The 22,417-nt window shown below is 51.7% G+C and overlaps 1 protein-coding gene and 1 long non-coding RNA gene across 7 annotated transcripts in view; one reads left to right on the top strand and one right to left on the bottom strand.

The window, feature by feature from the left end:
* The window catches only part of KIAA1671 (KIAA1671 ortholog), a 213,786-nt gene that overhangs the window by 66,468 nt on the left and 124,901 nt on the right, over window positions 1-22,417 (bottom strand). The gene's annotated exons all lie outside the window — the stretch shown is intronic.
* Window positions 1,513-6,055, top strand: LOC110256758 (uncharacterized). Its single transcript, XR_002338687.2, has 2 exons — window positions 1,513-1,973; window positions 2,067-6,055. It is a non-coding gene; the product is annotated as an uncharacterized LOC110256758 (long non-coding RNA).

Below are 22,417 nucleotides of genomic sequence, written 5' to 3'. Positions count from 1 at the left end.
CAGGTTTACCTAGCCTGTTGTAACACTGTCACAGGCACTGCAAGCTACAGTGAACAGAGGAGGCAAAGGCCCTGCGAGGCCCACCTTCATTTGTTCATTCATTCATTCATTCATTCACTCACTGAGCTGGGGAGCAGGGCAATGAGGCCTGGGGGACTCTGGTCAATGCCCAGGGCCACATGGTGGCAGAAATGAATGTCACCAAGGCCTAAGCCCTTAGCCAAATTGCCAGAGAAAACAAGAGCGAAAGAGAAGAGAGACAGGGAGAGGCAGAGAGACACACAGATAGAGACAGAGACAGAAACAGACAGAGACAGAGGGACAGAAAAAAATGAACAAGAGGCTTTCTCCCAGGACTAAGTCATCCTTCCTGAGGCTGTCTTGGGGGATCTGTCTCATAAATTCAGGCCCCACTGATTCATCCAGGGCCACAAAGCAGCAGAGCCCCAGAAAGGCAGATGTCATATTAATGAGGCACCTGGCTGCTCTGGTAGCTGTGTGACCCCAGAAGAATCACCACACCTCTCTGGGCCAGCTGAGGGGATGCTAGGATCCTGTACTTTGACAGCAGGTGTGAGCTTTCAGTGACCTCGAGAGCACAGAGCGCTGGCTCTGAGCCTGGTGCACCCCCCCTCCCCCACCACACATATGCTGCATCCCTAAATGCTGGATCTCTTAATGACCATTGAGAGGCTGAAGCCAGGGAAGGAGCTGGCTCAGTCCTCCACTCATCTTTAGTCCCTTGTGAACTGGGTCACACAGGCAGGTGGCAGACGTTTCCTATGTGAAAACACCAGGCCTTCACTTTGAGGGTCAGTGATGTGGACGTCCCTGAAATTATCAGGATGGTCTGGAGAAATCCTTTTACTGGGAGCTGGTCTGGAAAGACCCCTGAGTGGGGGGAGGGGGTTCAGAGCTGGGGGTTCTGGCCCTGGCTTTGCCACTTGCTTGCTGTGCTACCCCAGGCAGGTGCCTTTCCCTCTCTGAGCTCAGTCCCATCTCTCCAAATCATCAGTAAGGTCCTTAAGAAAATACCTAGATGCAGGTCGGGTCTTTAATCATTAGATGTCACTCCACCCTGGCCTCCGCCCCAGCCCCATCAAGCTGCCAGAGTGAGAGATGGCAGGATCTCAGGACCCAGACTGAGCTCCCCCCAGACTCAATCCTGGCCCACTCATGCCGAGGTCCCCAGGGCCAACAGGCAAACCTGCCCACCACTGCGGGTAATCTGATGAGACCTCGCAATTTTTGCTCCATGACAAGACCACGAAAGCCACAATGCCACATGCACATGACACGGATACTCGGCCACCCTGGGGGTGTGGTGTGAGGAGGTGAAGCAGGTGCCAGCTAATCCTCCCTAAAAATAGGAAGCATTTGTGTCAGGCTGGAGTGCCGGCACTTAAGATAAATCAACCAGCAAAGCCAGCCTGATGCATGTGCCAGCCCTGTCCATAGGGATGGTGAATCCGGTATCAATTTCCTGACCACTTCGGGGGAGCGAGCAAGTCCACTGTCAGGGGAATCACCACCACATGCCTCTTTCCCAGGCAGGGGAGCAGGAAACAGCTGAGGCGGTGGAGCTTGGTGGCCAATTATCCTGGACCCCCCACCACTCCTGGGGTGGGGGAGGGGAGCACTGTTGGGGAGGAGTTTTCGCTGATGTTTTAATATTTTAAAAAGCATCATAAGCTTACAAGATCTGGTGGCTCCGAGTCCGGCTGCCTTTTCCTCAGGGAAGAAAATCTCTGTTGGCTGCGGGCTGAGAAGCGGCGGAAAGATTCCCGGCTCCGGGAGGCGAGGTGTCTGAAGGATGAGGTGCGCTTGAAGGAGGTTCGGCCGGCGGGCTCCCCGCTTGCCCGCTCCGGGCCCACTGTGCTGGTCACTAAGTTGAGGGCCTCCTGGAAGGACCGCCGGACGGTCCCCATCCACTGGGTCATGTGGGTTTGGGCCACCGTGAGTTTGTCTCCCAGGTAATCCATGGGGCCGGGAGGAGAGGGTGGGGGGAGGTGAGGGAGGGCAGAAATGCCAGGGTCCTCACCCCTCTCCCTTCTGTCCGCTCACAGAAGTTCTGGGCTCGCCCGGAGAGGGAAGCCAGCAGCCCTCTTCAGTGGGACCCAGAGTAAATAAACATCGCTGAGCCAGCAGCCTTTGGCATCCGCGGGTCTTACTCCGAAGCAGAGGCGGTTCAGGGTCAAGTCCACCCCCCAGAGTTGTGAGTAAACACGCCGGGAGCTCCAAGATCCAGTTCCCAGCGCTGGCCGGCTGGCTGGCCGGCTCGGGTGACCAGGAGCTTGGAGGAACTGGGCTGCCGCGCTGGCTCCAGGGCGTGACAGTCCCCGCGAGGTGGGGGAGGAAGAGGCGGTGGCCCTAGGCACCCCCGGGCACCCTCACCCTCACTTTCCCCCAGGAAGGCGGGCCCCCCAGGCGCTGGAAGGACCCGGTGCCACCCGCCGCTGCCCCCTGCCCAGCTGCCCTCTGCGGGGCCCTGCTCACCTGACCCACGCAGGTTTCCCCTCCTCCGGCTGAGGCTTCCAAACCTGTGGGCCGGCGGGCAGCTAGCTCATTTCCGGAGGCAGCCACCAGGGCCCCGGGTCCCCTGGCTCGGCAGCCCACGATGACATCAGCCCCCGTTCTCAGCGAGGGGCTTCGCTGCCCAGGAATGCAGGAGGGGCCTCGGGGAGGCGGCCGCCCAGGGAGCTGGCGTCCGCCCCCATTTGTTCTCCCCCCCAAGTCTCAACTCGCTCACCGTCCCGCGGGTCCGACGATGTCTGCACGTGCCCAACAGCCTACCCGCCCTGTGCCCTGACCGCGGGCGCACCGAGAGATGCGGCTGCACGTGTGTGCGCCTGGGCACGTGTGTGCATGTATGTTGGAGATCTGATAGCCCTGGGAAGGCTGAAGCAGTTGGGAAACTGCCTCTAGGGTGAGAGGTAGCGAGCGCCTCAGGACCTCTGGTCGGTAGTCAGTCAGTCTGTCTCCCTCTGGTGGTCCCTTTCTCTGTCAGGTTCCCAGCCTCTCCTTCCTCCCCCGTCTTTCAATTTCCACTTGTTCCTCCCTAAGCGTGCCTCTCTCGATCGCTCGCGCTCTCTCTCTCTCTCTCTCTCTCTCTCTCTCTCTCTCTCTCTCTCTCTCGCTATCCCTCCCTTTCTCTCCTTTCCGGCCTCTCTCCCTCCTCCTTCCTAAAAGGCCACACCCAGCCAGGTGAAACAGCCCCCCCGCGCCCCAGGTCCTCCTAGGAAGGAACTGGGCTGGGCTATATTGCAGTACTGGAGGAGTTGCCATGGCAACCCGGGGGGCACAGCATCTGCCCCATCCTGGGCAGGCAGGCTCAGCACAGGGAGCAATGGGAATGATTCACAGTTTGCACTGGGTCACATGAGCGCCTGGGTTTTAACCCTTGTGGAGCTGGAGTGGTTGTGATTGGGGGTGGGGGGATGCAAGGCAGCAGTGTCTGTCACTGGAGAGGGTGCTTGTCAGGAATGGGGAACAGCAGCCAGGTCCTGATGGGGAGGCACACTTGTGGAAGGAGTTTTCTCCTTCTATCCAGCAAGGATTCATCCTCTGTGTTACAGGTGAGGAGATGTGAACTCAGAGATGTAGATTCACTCGCCCAAGGTCACACAGCCAGGGTACCAACCAGGGCAAGGACAGAGGCCATTTCCTCCCCACCCTCACCCCATTCCCCAGGTCTGACACAGCACATGGCTCAGACTGGAGCTCAGTAAATGTTTATTGTTCAAACACCAAGTCCAAGACTGAAACTTTGATCAGTCTGACTGCATTGTGAGCGCTTTCCACCACCCACGTCACCTTCATTTTGAACAAATATTTGCTCTCTAGACATTGATCAAAGGGCCGCACTTGAGAAAGTTTTTCACGGAGGTATCTCTGACAATGCAGCTGATTCAGATGTCTTTCTCCTCTGGATTCCTAGTCCTTGTGGCTATTCATTCAGCCCTTTCTGTAAACATTCAGAATGTGCCCATTCGGGCTGGGCAGTAGATACAAAGACAGAGAACAGCCCCTGCTGTTGAGGGATCACAGTCCAGCAGACACTATAATGGTGGCTAAGTTATTGAGAGTGGGGCTGAGTCTCCAATGCCCTTCTAAGTATTCATAAGAATCAACTTATGAATCTTCACATGAACCCATTTCACAGAGAGGGAGACTGAGGCCCAGAGAGGTGAAGTCCTGCCAAGTTCTTCCAGGATGGTGGGCAGCCCCCAAGATGGCCTCCAGTGCTCCCTGCCCCCCGTGATCCTCCCCACAGCAAGTCAGAGGTGGTCTATGTGCCCAAAAGATAAAGCAGAAGTGACAGGTGTGACTTCCAAAGCTAGGTCATAAAATGCATCACAGCTCACTCCATGGAGGGAGGTCAGCCACCATGTAGTGAGGGTGCTCAAGCAGCCCTGTGGTAAGACCCACATGGAAAGGGTCTGAGGCCCCCAGCCAATACTCAGCACCCACTGCCAGCCACATTGTGAGGCTTTTTTTTTTTTTTTTTTTTTTAAATGGCCATACCTGCAGCACATGGAAGTTCCCAGGCTAGGGGTTGAATTGGAGCTGCAGCTGCTGACCTATACCACAGCCACAGCAACACGGGATCCGAGCCACATTTGTAACCTATACCTAAGCTTGTGGCAACGCCAGATCCTCAACCCACTGAGCGAGGCCAGGGATTAAACCTGCATCCTCACAGACACTATGTTGGGTTCTTAACCCACTTAGCCACAATGAGAACCCCAGCCCTTTTGGAAGTAGATTCCACATGGCCAGTCAGACCCTCTGATGACAGCTGCCCTTGTCTGCAACCTCGCAGGAGACCCTGAGCCAGAGCCACCCAGCCAAGCTGCTCCCAAATTCCTGACCCACAGAAATCACAAGAGATTCAAATGCCCAAAGGCAGGATAGTGCCTGGTCCATCAGGAAACCAAGGGCTGGAGCAGAATGAGGGGAGGGGGACAAAAGATTCTCACAGCAGCCTGTGCATCCTATATGTAAGGAATTATTACCCCATAATGCAGATGAGAAAACATGCTCAGGGCCCAGCATCCTACTTCCACACATGTGTCTGGACCCACCCACCATCCCACACAGCCTCTAGGGTCTCAGAGCTTCTGGCCTTCCAGGTTTGCCCATTTTCTGCACATGGGAGTGGCCACAATCAGCCTCCCAGAGGGCCAGGAACTTCTGGGGTGGGAGCAGACCCGTGAAGAAGCTGTCCCCTTCTCTAAATCCAGAAAAGCCTCACCAGAAATACCTAAAGAGATGGAAAGGGACATAACTTTTTAATAGACCATCTGGACACAGAGGTGGGGCAAATTTACTGAGAACCTCCAGGAGGACAAACAAAAGTTAAATCAAAGCAGCACCTAGAACACCTTTAAAATAACATCTAGAGTGGCCCCAGCTGTGGTAAAAGCAATGCATTTATCCACAGTTGGAAATGGAAACTGGTATATATTTCCTGAAGGGAATTTAACATTCAAGATCAAAAATCTTTTTTCCCCCTTTTTTTTTTTTGAAAAATAAAGGAAACCTGTGGCATATGGAGGTTCCCAGGCTAAGGGTCGAATTAGAGCTGTAGCCACTGGCCTATGCCACAGCCACAGCCACGCCACATCTGAGCTGCATCTTCAACCTATGCCGAAGCTTGCAGCAATGCAGGATCCTTAACCCACTGAGCAAGGCCAGGGATCGAATCCACATCCACACAGACATTATGTCAGGTTCCTAACCTGCCCAGCCACAACTGGCACTGCAAGACCAAAATTCTTAAAAACAATGGCCTACCAGTTAATGACACATGTTGAAGTGTATTGGTATCTATAAATTATTATGAAATCCACCAAAGAACTATGTGTGTGTGTGTGTGTGTGTGTGTGTGTGTGTGTGTACACACTAAGGAATGGACAGATGACTAGACTTTTATAAAGTAAAAATAGAAAAATGTTAGCAGTTATAGAATCTATCTGGTGAGTATATGTGTGTCCTGTACAATTTTTTTTCTGTGTCTGAAATTTTTCATAATAAAGGGCTGGGATATGCCTGCCTTTCGACCCTGCATTTCATGATCCAATTCTGCATCCAGCAATCTGTCTGGAAATGAGAATGATCTATACAAACATTTTGCTACAGGGGTGTTTATCACAATCACACGTGATAGTTACATTTGTGAAAAATTAGTAAAAACCTTATCCTCCAACAAAAAGAGGCTCGTTCAGTGCTGTGCCAGGCCATATTGACGTCAGAGGAAAAGGAAAAATCAGTAATGCTGTGTGATAGTTTGCTCATCATGGACTTTTGAATTAACTTTGATTTTTTAAAAACATTGCATTCAAATATTCTGTATCTTTGATAACCCCTTTTTTGGGTGCTCCCTTAAATTTTGTGCCCTAGGTGTGTGCCTCACTTCACCCTAGTCCCAGCTCCGGACAAGCTAAATCAGTATGGTGTCGTGGTTAAGGGTTTGTAGACCTGCCAATAGCTCTAACTAGCTGTGTGACCCTGAGGAAGTTACTGAACCTCTCAGATTTTCAGAGATGAAATCATCAAAGTCATCCTTGTCACTGATGCTGTCAGTACCACTTACTGTGTATGCCAGGTGTCATATTACATTGTCTGCTCCTCTCAATACTGAAATGAGGTTTGTGCTAGGATTATTATCTCTATTTTATAGATGGAAAGACTGAGGCAGAGGGATTCGGTGACCAGGCTAAGGTCACACAGCTATGAAGTGATGGAGTGTGCAGCCCCCAGCCTCGCACCATGGGCAACGTAGAAGAGGACCTGGCCTTTGTCAAATCAGTCGGAGTGGAAGACAAGGGTTGGAAAAAGCAGAAGCGAGCTAGCAGCAGGCAGGGTGGCACAGTCCCGCCTCCTTCCACAATGGGGGAGAGGGGCGCAGAAGGGAGCTGGGAAGCCAGATTGCCGGCCTGCTCCCCACTCTGGCTCCCTTTAGGTACAATGTGGTCTCAAAGTGTGACTATAAAAAGCGTCACTCTCTGAAAACTGGGGCAGCCTGAGTGCTTTCCCCGCCAGAGGACTTTTTCTGCAGACTCTTCTGTTCTCTCCAGGAAACTCTTGGGATGTTGCTGGGCATCAAAAAGGAAAGGAAGCCATCTCCTTACATAATTAATCCAAAATACTCTGGAGAGGCTGCTGTGATTCAGGAAATAAATGGGAGTTTTCCCCTCAGTGCAAGGTGGGGCCCAGAGGTCATCATTTCCCAGCAAGCGTGTGCAGTTACAGAAATTGGAACGTCGGTCATTCATTCATTCAACAAACTGTGAATGTGTTCTACTTTGTGTGAACTCTGTGCTTACCCGGAACGGACCCGTAGTCCCTGAAGAGCTGAGAGTAGCAGTCCTCTGATTTTCAGCCATCAAGGGGAGAGGGTGTCTCAGTGGACCCTCTCAAACCTGAGGCTGTAACATTTTCTCCCCCAAACCTGATACAATGTGCACGCTCTAGAGAAGCCCTCAGATGGAAGAAAAAGCCAGATAAAAATGAATATTGGTGGAATTCCCTTTGTAGCTCAGTGGGTTACAAACCCGTCTAGTATCTATGAGGCTGCAGGTTCAATCCCTGGCCTTGCTCAATGGATTAAGGATCCAGCTTTGCTCTGAGCTGTGGTGTAGGTCGCAGATGCAGCTCAGACCTGAGGTGGCTGTGGCTGTGGCGTAGGCCAGAGCCATAGCTCCAATTTGACACCTGGCCTGGGAACGTCCATATGCTGACGGTGAAGCCCTAAAAAGCAAAAAAAAAAAAAAATTAAATAAATAAAAATAAAATTTTAAATGAACATTTCCAATACAAATATCAAGGGCTATGATAGACTAGTGAATAATACACCATGATGGAAACATAAGAGGGGGAGGTGAAACCCCACCAAGAAAGTAGGAAGTTGAGGAAAGAAGAACAAAGGGAAGATGATCATTTATTGAAGATAATTTCTTATAAGTGGAAGAAGGAAATCTGGGTAGGGTCTTGAAGGATACATAGGAGTGTTCCCAAAATGTCAAAAGAGGATGGCTGGTGCAAAAGCCCCTGGGCGTGGCCATATTCAGTCTTGCCTGTGGGATTCTGCACAGGCACTATCCCCTGTACCCCTGCCTGTGGCTGCCCACCCCCCAATCTCCATCTCTGTTGGACCCCACTCCCACCCCAAGACCACTTTCAGCAACTTCAGTCTTTCCCAAATCTCCCCCAGGAGGTCTCAACTACATGACCCTCTGCACATCTTGCTTCCCAAAAGACTGAACCTTCCAGGAGTAGGTATCCTGGGCCTCGAAATATACTAGTATTATGTTGACAAGGAAGGTGGCGCAGTGGAAATAACAATAACCATAAATTGGGGATTTACTGTGTGTGGGAACAGGTTACTGAGACATCTCACTTCACCTCATATAACCTTCACAACCTCCCTTCAGACTGCGTCCTGTTATTAATTAACCCCATTTTGCAGAGAAGGGCAGTGAGGTTTAAAGACCTGAAGGTATCCACTCAAGGTCACTGAGCTGGCAAGTGGGGGTTCTGGGGCTTGAACCCAGACCTGTGTGGTTCTGAGACCCTCCCCCTTCCAGGGCAGGAGCCAGACTCTGTCTACCACTCTGAGATTCCTGAAAGTGGCCAGTTCTGCCCCAAGCCCTGTGCAGAAGGGCAGGGAAGATCATGGAACAGAACTTCTCTGCTTGTCCTCAAACCTCCCTGGGTCAGGAAATGCCTGCAGAAGGACTTGTCTGGTTGTAAACCAGTTTCCTTTCTTGACGACTGGCCTGGAGACTAATTCCTGGGACCACGTGTGGGAAGTGCCAGCCGATGGATCCAGCTCAAACCTGTTTTCTCTCCCCATGGGATGGAACCAAGCTCTCGGAAACCAACAGCCAAATTTCTCATTTCATTGAAGGACCAGGTCCAGGCAGGTGGGTCTCACAGACCCCACAGTAAATCTGTGACAGGCGCCTTAATTTTTCATAGGAATTGCTCACAACCTGGACTTTGACAGGGTCTCTGGCCTCATGTTTAACCTATTCCCCAGCTTCTCTCCTGCCTGACCCAGCTGAACTAACTGCCATCCTGGAATATGCCATGCTGCCTCTTGTTCAGCCGTTGGCACATGCTGTTCCTTCCAGCTAGGGCACTATTCCATCCATTCCTCACCTGGTCAGCCTCTATCATCTTTCACAGCTCAGCTTAGGAACTCACTTCTCCAAGAAGCCTCCTCTGATTCTTCATGCCCATGAGGGGCCAACTCTGGGCTCCCACCTTGCCATGTGGTCCCCACCACATCATTAACAATCTGAGCTTTAACTCAATTTTCCCATCAGTCTCCCCACTGGACTCTGAGCCCTTTGATTCTCAGCAGGCACTCGACGTGCCTACCGTGTGAAATGAAGGAACCACTGAGGCTTGAACCCCAGTCATACAACTCCCAGCATCCCTCTCCCTAGGCTTGTTTCCAAGGCAACAGTGAAAAGAATTCTGATATGGAAAAAACAAGACAGAAATGACTTGATCCAACAAAGTCAATCCCAGATTATTTATAAACCAAGACCACGACTATTTCCTTGTGTTCATTTATCACATTCTTAGTTAAGTAGTCATTTTAATGACCAAAGATGCCCTTAATTAACCTTGGGAGGGGAGGGGAGGAAAAAACCATCTGGAAAGGAAATCTTTCTAACAACAGCCAGGAACTCATCTTGCCGCTTTATCAGGCCCCTCCCCAAGCTCAAGTGGAAAGTAGCATTTTCCACACCGGGGAGAGCCTGCTGTGTGGCTGTGTGCCTGGTGTGGCAAGGCCAGTCTGTAATTACAGCCCCTCTCTGAAGAGCTGGGCATCTAATAAGGCTGCAGGCCCAGCCTCCTCTACAACGGAACAGGGTGGGCTGGGGGCCCCGCCTCATTCATGCTGCTGGGCTGCCTCGGGGCTTTGGAGGCAGTGGGTTCTGGAACATTGCCACCCTCTCCTCGGGCTTCCTGGGAAGGAGAAGGGGACCCCACTGGGGTCTGGTTGCCCTGCCTGGGGTTTGTCACCCCATGTCTTTCCCCCAGAGCAGCTGAAATTCTACATTTTGGGATCAGTTAGCAAAAGAGAGCAAGATGTTCTTGGGGAAGGAGGAACCAGAGAGGAGAGATTCATGACGTCCCCTGGGAAATGCTCCCCAGAGCAGCGAGCATGCTACCCTGGGCTAAGTGCCCCTTAAGCAGCACCCCAGGACGTGGAGGATCCCCAGGAGGATAAATGAGTTGAAGGCCTTCCTTTCCCTGCTCCCTCCCGCCTCCCTTCTGACTTCAACAAGCACTTGAATGAGGACCTACTCTGTGCCAGGAGAGGTGGTGGTGGCAGCAAGGGCCTTTCTTCCTCTCGGCTTCATTTCCTCAGACTTGGCCAGCCATGAACCCCAAGGGAAGCCTGACTGTGACAGGCACAAGTTTTCCCGGGATGGTCTTGGGGACCCACTCCCAGCCTCAGCTGCCAGGGCAGCTCCAGGGACCTGCAGGTCCAGGTGACCTGCCCCAGCTGAACAGGGGGCAAAGGGTGGGCCCTGGGCCCACTGACCCAAGGTTGAAGCCCTCCCGGCTTGGGGGTCCCCAGATAGCATTCCCTCCTCTCTGGGCCTTGAATCCTTACAGGGGCTGCACCGGAAGCCTGACTCCAACCCCCGGCTGCCTCTTCTCAGAGGCCACCTGTCAGGGCCGGGCTCAAACGCCATGTAGCCTTGAGAACCCCTGTGGCCTCCTTCAGCCTGAGGCGTCTCATCTCACTAGTGGAAATCATGACACCTGCCTCCCAGGTAAAGATGCACAAAGTAGGCCCCTGGCAAAGAGAAGCGGGATGGCGTCAGATTCCAGCCGTGATGTCCACAGCTGGAGTGCTCACATTTTGAGAACAAATGAGAAAAACAGCCTCCCAAATACCAAATCAGAATCTAGGCGAATGCCGCTAGGATGCAGTTAATATTTCCTAAGCACCAGTGATGTGCCAGGCCCTATACCATCTCATCATCTCCACACACATGGTTATGGGTGGGGCCTCTAAGACTGATTTCACACTGTGTGACCTTGGGCAAGTGGTTTGCCTTCTCTGAGCCCCTCCTTCCTTGTCTTTAAAATGGGATAAAAATGGTCCTCTCCTTCCCAGGTGGTGCTGAAGTTTACATGATGTGCATTCTGACCATCTCCTGAGAGGAGAACTGCCCCATTATACAGATGAGGACACTGAGATGGCAGGAGCAAAGGCTGAAGGCTGCGCAGTCACTCAGTGGTGAAGTCTGGCTAGGAGGCCTGTCCACCAAGCCCCGATCTCACGGCTAGAGCTCAGCAGGCAAGGGGGCAGTGAGCACTGGGGAACTGACACCTCTGGCCTCCCACGTCCACACCCATCATTTCCATCACCCTGCTCGCCAGCCCTCGACCCCCCTCCTCTCATCTCAGAGCTGCTGTGAGTAACAGTCCCCACTTGGCGCCTGCTTGCTAACGCCTCTTCACGGGCATGGCTTTCTCCCGACCCAGCTAGAGGTCTATTATCTCGTGCCTTGCTTCTCGGCTGGCGGCCACCCCCTCCTCTGCACTGCCCACGCTGTTCCAAGCCACGCTGTGCCAGGTGGGGAGGGCAGGGAGGGGGCAGCCAGGCAGCCTTGGCACTTTGACAAAAGCATGTCGCCCCACAGGTCCCCAAAGATCCCACCTGGTAGGCACAAGGCAGGTTCAGGCAGCCTCAGAGCCCTGGACCCTGGGCTAGCCTGCACTCAAAGCCAGCCAGAGACCCCCTGGCCAGGGCACTGAAGGTAAGACTGCCCAAGCTCCTTCCACCTGGCTGCTTCCTGCTGGGAAAGTTACCTCCCAGCAGCTGCACACTGACCACGGCCCCCGCACCACAGTGCTGCTTATTTCTGAGTCTTGGCTCCTCAGAGAATCTTCCCTTAACCTCTCAACACAAAGGGGCTGCCAGACCCTCTCTAACTTAGCATCCTTCCTGTTATACATCAATACTTGCCATTACTTGGTATTTTCCCAATCACTTACTTAATATGATCTCTCTAATGAAGGCTCGTGGGAGTAGAAACCTTGGATGTCTTAATCTCTGCTACTGCCCCCATGCCTAGCACACTGGAAGCTCTCAGTAAGTGTTGAATGAATGGGTAAATGAATGAATGAATGAAGAAGAGAAAGAAGGAGTGAGAAGGGGAGAAGTGGGGTAGGGGATAAGACGGAGGGGAGGGAGGGGAGGAAGAAGCACTATAATATTTGTACTGCAGTCCCATCCTCTCTTCTCCTCTTTCCCTGGCCAGTTCCTACCCATCCTTAAAGACTTCACAGTGATGTCCCCACCTCCAGGAAGCCCTCCCTGCTGCCCTCCCCATTCAGTTTAGAGCCTCCTCTGGGCTTGCCACCCCGGGGCTTCAGTGTGTTCTCTTCACTGTAACTATAAGAGCCAATGTCCCACTAGCTGTGGACACCGTGAAGGTCACTGCCATTTCTATTCCCTTCTGTATCTCCGGGGCCCATCCTGACAGCTGGTACACAGCTAATGTTTATCAAGGCCTAACCACACTTCAGGCCAAGGCTAAATGTTTTGTTTTTGTTTTTGTCTTTTTAGGGCCGCACCTGCGGGATATGGAGGTTCCCAGGCTAGGGGTCGAATCAGATCTGTAGCTGCTGGCCTACACCACAGCCACAGCAATGCAGGATCCGAGCCATGTCTGCAACCTACACCACAGCTCATGGCAATGCTGTATCCTTAACCCACTGAGTGAGGCCAGGGATCGAACCTGCGTCCTCATGGATGCTAGTCAGATTCATTTCTGCTGAGTCATTCAGTCAAGGCTGAATGTTTTGAATCAGATAATTCATGGACTCTTCAGCATCGCCTTATTAGAAGGGGGGGACATCTTAGACCCATTTTACAGACAAGAGAAGTAAGGCTGAGAGAAGGCAAGCTACTTGGTCAGGGACAAACAGCAAGGACCCTGGGAGACCTCTATACCACATTGTTCTCCCACACCAACTATGTTCAATGCATGATGCACTTTTCATAAACCTCATTCAGCTTCTCATCAGCCCTTAAAGGAGACACACAACACTCTCCCAAAGTCTCAGGTGAAGGAACCAGGCCAGGGATGCACAGAGTCCTCACACCCAGCTCAAACTCACTCAAGACTATCAGGCACCAGGAAACTGATGCAGAAAAATATGGTCATGAATAGCATTCTTCCTTCGTGACAAGCCTTGAAAATGATGGCTACTCACTTCCCACCCTCTCTTGCAGCAACAACCAGGGCATGGGACCAAATCCTGGCCAACAGGATCTGGGGGGAAGTCTGTTGGGTGGACTCAGGGAGAAATTGTCCTCCCATTGAACCCACCTCTTCTTTGGCTGGATGTTGTCAAGTCTCCCTGGAATGGCTGGAGCCATGGCAGCCATTTTGGGACCATGAGGGAACATGCTACTGAAGAGAGTATAGAAAGATGGAAAGAATCCGTGTTGATCCACTAATCCACCATGGGGCAAACTTTTTTAAAGGGCCAAACAGTAAATACTTTAGATTTTGCCAGCAACATGTGGTCTCCATCACACATTGTTTGTATTTTAGATCTTTTTTTAAAAGAATCTTTTTTCAAAGGTAAAATTCATTCTTAGCTCACAGGTCACAGTTTAATGAAGCCTACAACACACTCCCCCTACCATCAGGTGGATTATGTAACGTAATACATGTCCTTCCTGTCTGACCCATCTTTATGGGGTCTTTCATTACTTTCAGCATCTTCAAAAGCATCTTTCCTGAGAAGATGACAGTTGTGTCCCAAGTGCTGGTGAGGATGTGGGGTAACTGAAACTCTCAGGGGATGAAATGCAAAATGGCACAGCTACACTGGAAAACAGCTCAGCAGTTTCTTAAAAAGTTTATCATATGTCTCCCATATGATCCATCCACCCCACTCTTGGGTGTTTACCCAAGAGAAATGAAATCAGCTGTCCACACAGAGTCTTGAACAAGGATGTTCTCAGCAGCCTTATTCACACCAGCCAAAAAAAGTGGAATGAACCAAATGTCTGTCCAAGTGAATGGACACATACACTGGCACATCTGTGCAATGGACCAGTCCTGAATGACAAAAAGGAATAAGCCATCGAGACCCACTACACTATGGATGAATCTCAAATAATTCTGCAGAGTGAAAGAAAACAAAGAAGAGCATATGGTAGTGTTCCCTCTGTGGCACAGTGGGCTAAGGATCTAACTGCAGCAGCTCAGGTCACTGCAGGGGTGTAGATTTGATCCCCAGCCCCCCACAGTGGGTTATAAAGCATCTATCATGGCCACAGCTGTGGTGCAGGTTGCAGGTGCAGTTCAGATGTGATCCCTGGCCTGGGAACTTCCATATGCCGTGGGCAAAGCCAAAAAACGGGGGGTGGGGGGGGAGAAGAGCACGTGGTATCCAATTCCACTTACATAAAAGTCTAGAATATGCAAACTAATCTATAGTGACAGAGAGCAGATCAGTGGTGGCTTGGGGGCGGTAGGGGGGAATGGATTGCAGAGGGGCCCGAGGAAACTCTGGGGGTGAAGGATGTGTCCATTATTTTAAACATCATCATGGTTTCTTAGGAATATATATGTCAAAACGCATCAAATTGTACACTTTAAACATGGATGATGTATTGTATGCCAATTATAGTTCAACAAAGCTGTCACGCATGCAAAATAACAGTGGTGGCTCTCACAGTAAGCAGAACCCTGAGGGTGAGGGATGGGTGTGGGTGAGTCTCGGCCAAGCAGGGCCAGCTGAAAAGTCAGGAACGAGGCCCCATCAGACCTTGAGTGTCTTGTTCCTGATTTGGCACACAAAGTCCCCAGCGGCAGCTCTCAGGGACAGCTCGTGGACCAGCGGCCTTAACTTGTCCAGTCTCAAGGACCCATTCAGGCTGTGCTATGCACCCACGGCTCTTTCAAGAATTCCCAGGTACCAGTGCTGGTGTCTGGGGTGCCCAGGTCTCTTCACATACAGTGAGATCCAAGGAACACACCAGACAGAATTTCCCTGAAGACCTAGATGTTTTTATCCCACTCATCTCAGAAAGAACAGGAAGAACTCCCAGCTCGGTTCTCCAACCACCATCTGCAACAGGCTGGGAACAAGTCTGGCTCTGCAGCATCGGAGCATCTTCCTCCTTCTGATCCGGTCTCGGGGACAGTCTGGCTGCCAGTGAGCCTGGCAGAAAATGGCCTTCCTCCCTCAGGCCCTGCATTGTAAGCAAAAACTCTTATCCTGGCCCCGAGACAAGAGAGGAAGCTGCAGGCTAAGCAGAGTGTAGGTCCAGCCACACCACCAAGGGCCAGGGAAGACACAGACCAGGAAAAGGAGAGAAAACACAGTTGTATAGCCTAGAGGTACAGGGACATGTCTGGGGAGGCCCAAATCACCAGTATCAGAGTGGCGTATTACTTACATGGTTCCTAATGTTCTTTTAGAGTCACAAATAAACATTATGATTTTAAATTTAAATTATTATTATTTTTTGCCCCTTGATGTTATTCTGTGCAGAAACTGGACCACATGGAGCCCCCTCTCATCTAAGAACCCCACATACCGGTTCCCTGAGAATCTCCAAAACCACAGGATGAGCTGGGCAATTCCTGTGCTGTTTTACAGAGGGGGAATCTGAGGCTCAGAGGCATTCAGTGTCAAGCCCAAGGTCACGCATCTGGGAAGCAGCAGAGCTGGGCCTGGAACCCGGCTCTGCCTGGCTTGTAGGCAGACGATCTTTCATACAATATTCTGGAGTGAGCCCTGATCAAAGTCTCGAGCAACCCCAGGCTCAGAGCTGTCTGTCTTATTTGTCAAGGTATCCCCAGGCCCTGAACCCTCCATAAGTAGCTGCTGGATGAATGTGCGGAAGGCCAGGCACAGAGTCGGAGCTCAGTAAGGATCTGGAAGTGGAGGGAAGGGAGACAGCGGAAGGCAGGCTGGATTCCCAGTGGTTCCAGACACCCAGGATGCAGACACAGTCATAGTTAGAATGCAGGATGCGTCACCGGACAAGGCAGCTTAAGAGTCTATCTTCACAGTCACCTTTCTTAAGACACGCAACATAATTTCCAACACTGTCCTGAGCCTCAAGCCTACCTCCCTGTCCTTCCAGAAAGGGGAAGAGGCTGCTGCAGGAAGGTCCCAGGGGTCATGCTGCATCGGCCGCCACTAAGATGAGCGACCAGCAGGTGTTCTGCTCACTTTCACCTTTCACCACCCGCCTCTGGGTTGGCGCAGGAGGCCCAGGCTGGCCCAGCCCCACCACTAACCTGCCGCGTGGTCTTGGCTAGGTCCAGGGGCTACCGGGCCTCTGTCCTCCCAGCCAACAAGGAGAGGATGCCTCTGACCATCTGTGAGAGCCCTTCTGGTCTATGCCACTCGTATATGCCACCAAACCATCCCAAGGGTCTGCATGAGCCAGCACCAGGCCCCTCTGGAAGGCTCAGAGCACTGGCCAAATCTGCCCACCCCTGCTTCTCAACAGGGGACGTTTCTGTTCCTGTTCAACCAGCTCCACCCCTGGTCTCACTGGAGCAACAGAAAATGTCCCAGTTGTTTTGACAGCAGAAATTCTTTCTCAAGAAGGGCTGAGTTGAGCGTTTGCTTTGCTCAAAAATGGGAGATTGAGGTTGTAACTACATATTCAGATGCAAAAGCTCCCATCAGGGTCCTGGGGTGTCCAGAAGGGGGACTATTGGGGGTGAGGCAGGGGTGGACAAGGTTCCTGCCAGCCAGGGTCCCTGCCCAAAGTGGAAGGATGTGGGGACACTGAGCGTGTGCGTGTTGGGGGCGGGGGGGAGGGTGGAGTGTCAGGCAATATCCTGGTGCTGCTCCATTCTTACCAAACAAGTTATTTTGGATTTTAATAATAACTATGATAACTACCTTCCCTTCCCCTTGCCAAGTGTTCTCATTTCAAAATGGACTTAATGAGATCCCTTGGCAGAAGGACTTCTCAAAGCAATCGAAGATGCCATGCAGCCATGAGATGCCAGCAGAGAGGGGCACTTACTGGAGACAGATGAACAGAAACAGATCGGGGGTGGGGTGGCCCTCACGCACCTGCCGGGGGCTGAGCACAGCATTAGAACATGGCAGGTGCCGCCATATCTTTTATGTCACTGATGCTCTGCCAATACCACTGTAAGGTCTCTTTTCCTCTGAAAAGATGTGAAATCTGGGTTTCAGACTTGGTTCCTAGGCTGTACAGCATCAAAATCTGGCACCTCCACTAATGAGCTGTGTGACTTCGGGCAAGATGCTGAACCTCTCTGATCCTCAGTCTCCCCACCTATCTGTAAGTGGGGATAGTAAGGATGACTTCTTTGGAGGGCTTTTGTGAGGATTGAGTGAGACATGGCCTGGGGAGCGCTGAGCATGTAGCAAGGGCTCCATCGTTAGTGCTCAGCAACTTGCTGGTGGTTAAATGGGTGGATTTGAACCCAGGTACCTGCCTGCTTCCATATCATCAATTCTCTCCACTAACCTACAAGACCCTCTCACCTTGTAAAAGAAATGAAAGCCCTCAGAGGAGAGGGAGCCCACCCTCTCCTGTCCCTGGGGGCTGCCTGCCTCCCTCCGGCTGGTGAGGAAGAAGGGGCCTCACTCACTCACAGCCCAGGCAAGCCCCTCCTCTTACGCTCCTCTCACCAACTCCAAGGTCTCACCCCTGCAGCTGATGGGCCCTCTGCCCCCTGCAGCACCCATGCCCCCACTCTCCTAGGCCAGTCCCGCGCCCCCTGGGGAAAGCCTCAACATCACTCAACAAAGCCAGACAGAAACCTCCTTCAATCCCGCTTCCTCTCTGCTCAGAGATCTGATAGCATCTCAGATGTCATACACAAGGACGGAACTCTTGATCCTTGGCCCCCAAATCTCCTTCCCTCACAATCTTCTCTGCTGCAGCAAAAATCACCACCACCCTCCCTGCTGTCATGGCCAGAAATCTGGAAACCTTCCTCAGTACCTCTTCTTCCCTGCCCCCTCCCCTCCTGAACTACAGCCTGAACCAGCTCACTTCCCCCGGGCTCCCCTTCCTGCCTCAGCACCAGATCCCAGCCCCTGTGGCCTTCTGGCCTCCCCACTTCACCTCCCACCTCCCTAGTCCACCCACTCCATTCCCTCATGTCAGCCTCCTGAACACGCTCCCTCAGCTCTCCACGGTGACCACGGTAAACCCCAAACGTTCTGCCCTGGCCCTCAAGGCCCCCCTTGTGTCTCCCCACCTCCTTGCTCAATACCAGGCCAGCCATACTGACCCCACTATAGGCCTCAACCCTTCCAAGTTAGTTCCTGTCTCAGGGCCTTTGCATATGCTGTTCCCACTGCCTGAAATACTCTTCCTCCAGATCTCTATGGGGGGGTGGGCTCCTTCTTTCGGATCTCTGCTCAAAAGCCATGGCCGCTTGGGGGCCTTCTAGCCACACTTCCTCCCAGCCTCCCTCTGCCACATCACCCTGTTCTCTGCCTCCACGCATTGATCAGGATTTACTGTTGGCATAGATTATCTGTCCCTCCCGCTGGCACACACTCTGTGGGGGCAGGGACTGTGCTTTTCTTATCTCTCACTGATGCTCAGGGCCTGGGCCAGGGTCTGACACAGAGAAGGGGCTGGATAAATAGTTGTTGAGTGAATAAACATATGAACAACTGAATGAACAAATACATTAGAGGGCGAATGAGCACACAAGTGCACCATACAAACTCTCCGGGGCTCAGTGCGCTAATCTCTAAAGTGGAGGTGGCAAATCCCAGCGCCCACAGGGTGGCGATGGAGTTGAAGCCTGATGGACGGGGGCCCCGGAGAGGCTCAAAAACCTCTCTCTGTTTAAAGCACTTCGGCCAGCAGAGACTCAGCAGAGGGAATCTCTCCTCAAAGCCTCCCTGCATAAAACACACTTAGAAGCCAAAATGCTGTAACCCAGATACGGCAGTTGAAGGTCTAGTGGAGACCGTGTGTAAGGACACGATTCGCTATGTTACCCGGTAGCCATGGCAACCAAAATCTTCAAGTACAGTTCCATCTCGCTTTAACTTTTTACGCAGAAATTTCTAAAAGGAAATGTTCAGATTTCTTTCACTGTGACATTCTATAGAAGAGACTTCCTTGTTTGGCTCCCAGAGGAAAAAATGCAAAATGTCAGATTCCTGTGAGATAAACTGGTTTGCAAAGAAAGATGTTTCATTTCATCTAAAACGTGAGTATTCCTGAGAGGAAGAACCAGATCACCATCATCATAAATAAAAAGCAAACAAAATACTAGAATGGACCCAGCATGTTAGCCTTCACTAGTTCACTTGGTCATCCAGCAAACATTCATTGAATGCATATTCTGTGCCAGGCCCTGTGCTGGAGTCCAGTGGATAAAGCGGGGGGGAAAGAGAGATGAAGACTGCTGTCCTCTTGAAGCCCATGGTCCAAAAGGCTAGACATCTAATGAAAGAGCCTTCTCAGCAAGGAAGAGAAGGGAGCAATATGGTAGAGTGAAAGGACTGATGTACAGGATCACGTAGATCCATCACGCATTGGCTATGTGACCCTGGGCAAGTCACTGCACCTCTCTGAGCCTTGATAAAATGGTGGTAAAAATACCACTTGATGGAGGTGCTACGTGAACCCAGTGAGAAGACAGAAAAAGTGCCTGGTGTGGTGTCAGACCCTTGTTAGCTGCCACCGCAACCCAAGATTCTCAGAGCTGGAGTGAAACCCCAGCAGATGATGTGGCACTTGAACATCAAGCTGGAACCCAGACCTCATGTGTGTTTGAGGCAGGCCAGCGTGCTCTCAGCTTCCAGCTCCTATATGCACTCATGCTGTCTTCATACCTGAAACATCTCCGCTTCACCCTCTCTCCCACCCCTGCTAGCCCCAGCCTACCCGGAAAACCTATTCAACCTTCAAATGACCCGGTGAGTCGATGGCTAGGCATTTCCCCTGAAGATGCAACACACAAGGGCACAAAGATGTTTGCACAGGATGTTCACTGCGGTGCCGTTTATAGTGCACAAAACTGGAAATGACCTACATGTCCATCGAGAGGGGCCTGGTTCAATAAATGCAATAGAAGGAAAAATATAAAGCCATCAAGAGAATGAGACAGACCTGCTGTGCTAACAGGGAAAAAAATCTCATTATTTGAGTAAAGGAAAAATCAGGGCATAGAACACTATGTATAACAAGGTCTGACTGGTGCTAAAAAAAAATGTGTGTGTGTGTGTGTGTATATATATATATGGAAAATACAGATACATGCACAGATAGTCTTATGTATGCAGAGAATACTTCTGAAAAGAGATGCATGAAACTGTCACCAGTTTCTAAGGAGGCAACTGCAGGTTGGAAGTGGTGGGGAGATGAATTTTTCTTTAGAGTGCTATTTTGCACTGGTGGAAATGTTTACTGTGTCTGTGTATTACTTTTTCAATTAAAAAAAAATACACTACTGGAGTTCCCATCGTGGCGCAGTATAAGCAAACCTGAATAGAATCCATGAGGACGAAGGTTCACTCAGTGTGCTGAGGATCTGGTATTGCAGTGAGCTGTGGTGTAGATCGCAGACGTGGCTCAGATTCCACGTTGCTGTGGCTGTGGTGTGGGCCAGCAGCTACAGCTCTGATTCGACCCCTAGCCCGGGAACCTCCATATGCCATGGGTGCGGCCCTAAAAAAGCAAAAAATAAAATAAAATAAACTATTTATTTTTAATTTGGACATCAGTTATGTTAAAGTTCCTCCCTCTAAAAATGGACCTAATCTCCCCTCCAGTGTGTGGGGACATTCCAGGTATAGCACCATCACCCGTGTACCCATTAATGTGGGCAGCACCCCTCCTGGGAGGTGCAGACTGTGGGGCCCGCCCTCTGAGAACCTGGTCCCTCGTGCTCACTCAGTACATGCTAGAGGAAAAAACGGCACCATTACCACCTGCATATCCACTTCCATTTTCTTAAGAGCTGTTCATTTTTACCAAGTCGCTTTTTTTTTTTTTTTTTCTGCACGCATGACATATAGAAGTTCCTAGGCCAGGGACTGAACCCATGCCACAGCAGTGACAATGCTGGATTCTTAACTACCAGGCCACCAGGGAACTTCCCCAAGTCACTATTGCACATAGACTTCTTCATGCTGCCCAGTCTACACCCACTGTCTCACTGCCTTGAGTCAAGAACTCTCTCAGGCCGACTGACCAACCATGGAAAATGCTGCACCCAGACCCCTGGTCCTAGCTGGGCCCCCCCGACCTGGGGCCAGGGGTGCTGGCTGCCATAGCTCACAGCCCCCGCTTCTCCAACAGCAGACCTTGGCCATTGGAGGAATGGCTGCCCTGTTTCTCCAAGGTGGGCTTATTCCATGGTGCTACTGACTCTCAGAACTCCTCCAGGGATCGGGCCGACCCAAGCTCTCTGTCCTTAAGTCACAACACGTGGATCCTTGTCTCCAGAACCAGCCTGAGATGCCACCCCTTGGAATCAACTGGGGCGACAGTTCTTTAAACACATTTGCTGGGAATCTACTGAAATCCTAACTCTGGGAGTGCGCAGTTTCAGCAAGGAGAATCTGAAAGAGCAACAGATATGTAGCCAAGATTGGAGAAAAGGATCCCTGTGCGGGGGGTGGGGGGTGGTCCTATAACACCCATTTTACAGATGAGAAAACCAAGGCTCAGCTTAAAACCATAGAAGTAGATTTGAACCCTGCTCTCTCAGACCCCAAAGCCTTGACTCTTGGCTCTGTTCCTGCTGCTCAGCTGTGAGGAGCTTAACAGGCCTGGCCGGCATCAGAACAAGGGGGTTTTCAGGGATGGCTCCACATAGAACATTCTTCCAGGCTTCACCTGCCTTGTGCACAAACGGCCTGGTAGGCTCCAAAATAGAACTGCTAATGTGGTCAGGAAGCCTGGTCCCTGGGGGGCACGGCTCTTCAGCCAGCCGGCGCTAGGGCACACTGTGGCGCCTGGGTCCCACCAGGGCCAGCCCGGCATGAAGAAAATATGGGAAGCAGCCCTCCGACAGGCCTCCGGGGACTTCCTGTCCACCTGTGAGGAGGGGAACAACAGGAAGCCTGCCGCAAGGCCCGGGGCTGGGAGGCGGCTGATAGAGAAGGGTGAGGTCCACCCGCCTTCCCCTCTCAGCCCATTCTCAGGAGTGGACGGACGCCCCCACAAAGGTTGGGGCAGAACAGGAAGCATTTGCTAGGCATCTTCTGTATGCCTGGCCCTGTATGAGCACCCGAGGAAAGAGGCAAACGAACAAGATACAGGCTCTATCTTCCAGAAGTCTACTTTTACGTACTCATCCACACGTTCAGTGCAAGAGACATTTACTGAGCACCTACTGTGTGCAAGTTCCATTCTAGGAACTGGGGGAACAAATAAGAC

This window comes from Sus scrofa, chromosome 14 (assembly GCF_054392235.1).
Source record: "Sus scrofa isolate SSC_HxYL_T2T_F1_AM1 chromosome 14, Sscrofa_HxYL_maternal_Yorkshire_Landrace_v2.0, whole genome shotgun sequence".
NCBI classification, from domain to species: domain Eukaryota; kingdom Metazoa; phylum Chordata; class Mammalia; order Artiodactyla; family Suidae; genus Sus; species Sus scrofa.
The sequence above is the reverse complement of the archived record's forward strand: the minus strand, read 5'-3'. Positions and strand labels throughout refer to the sequence as shown.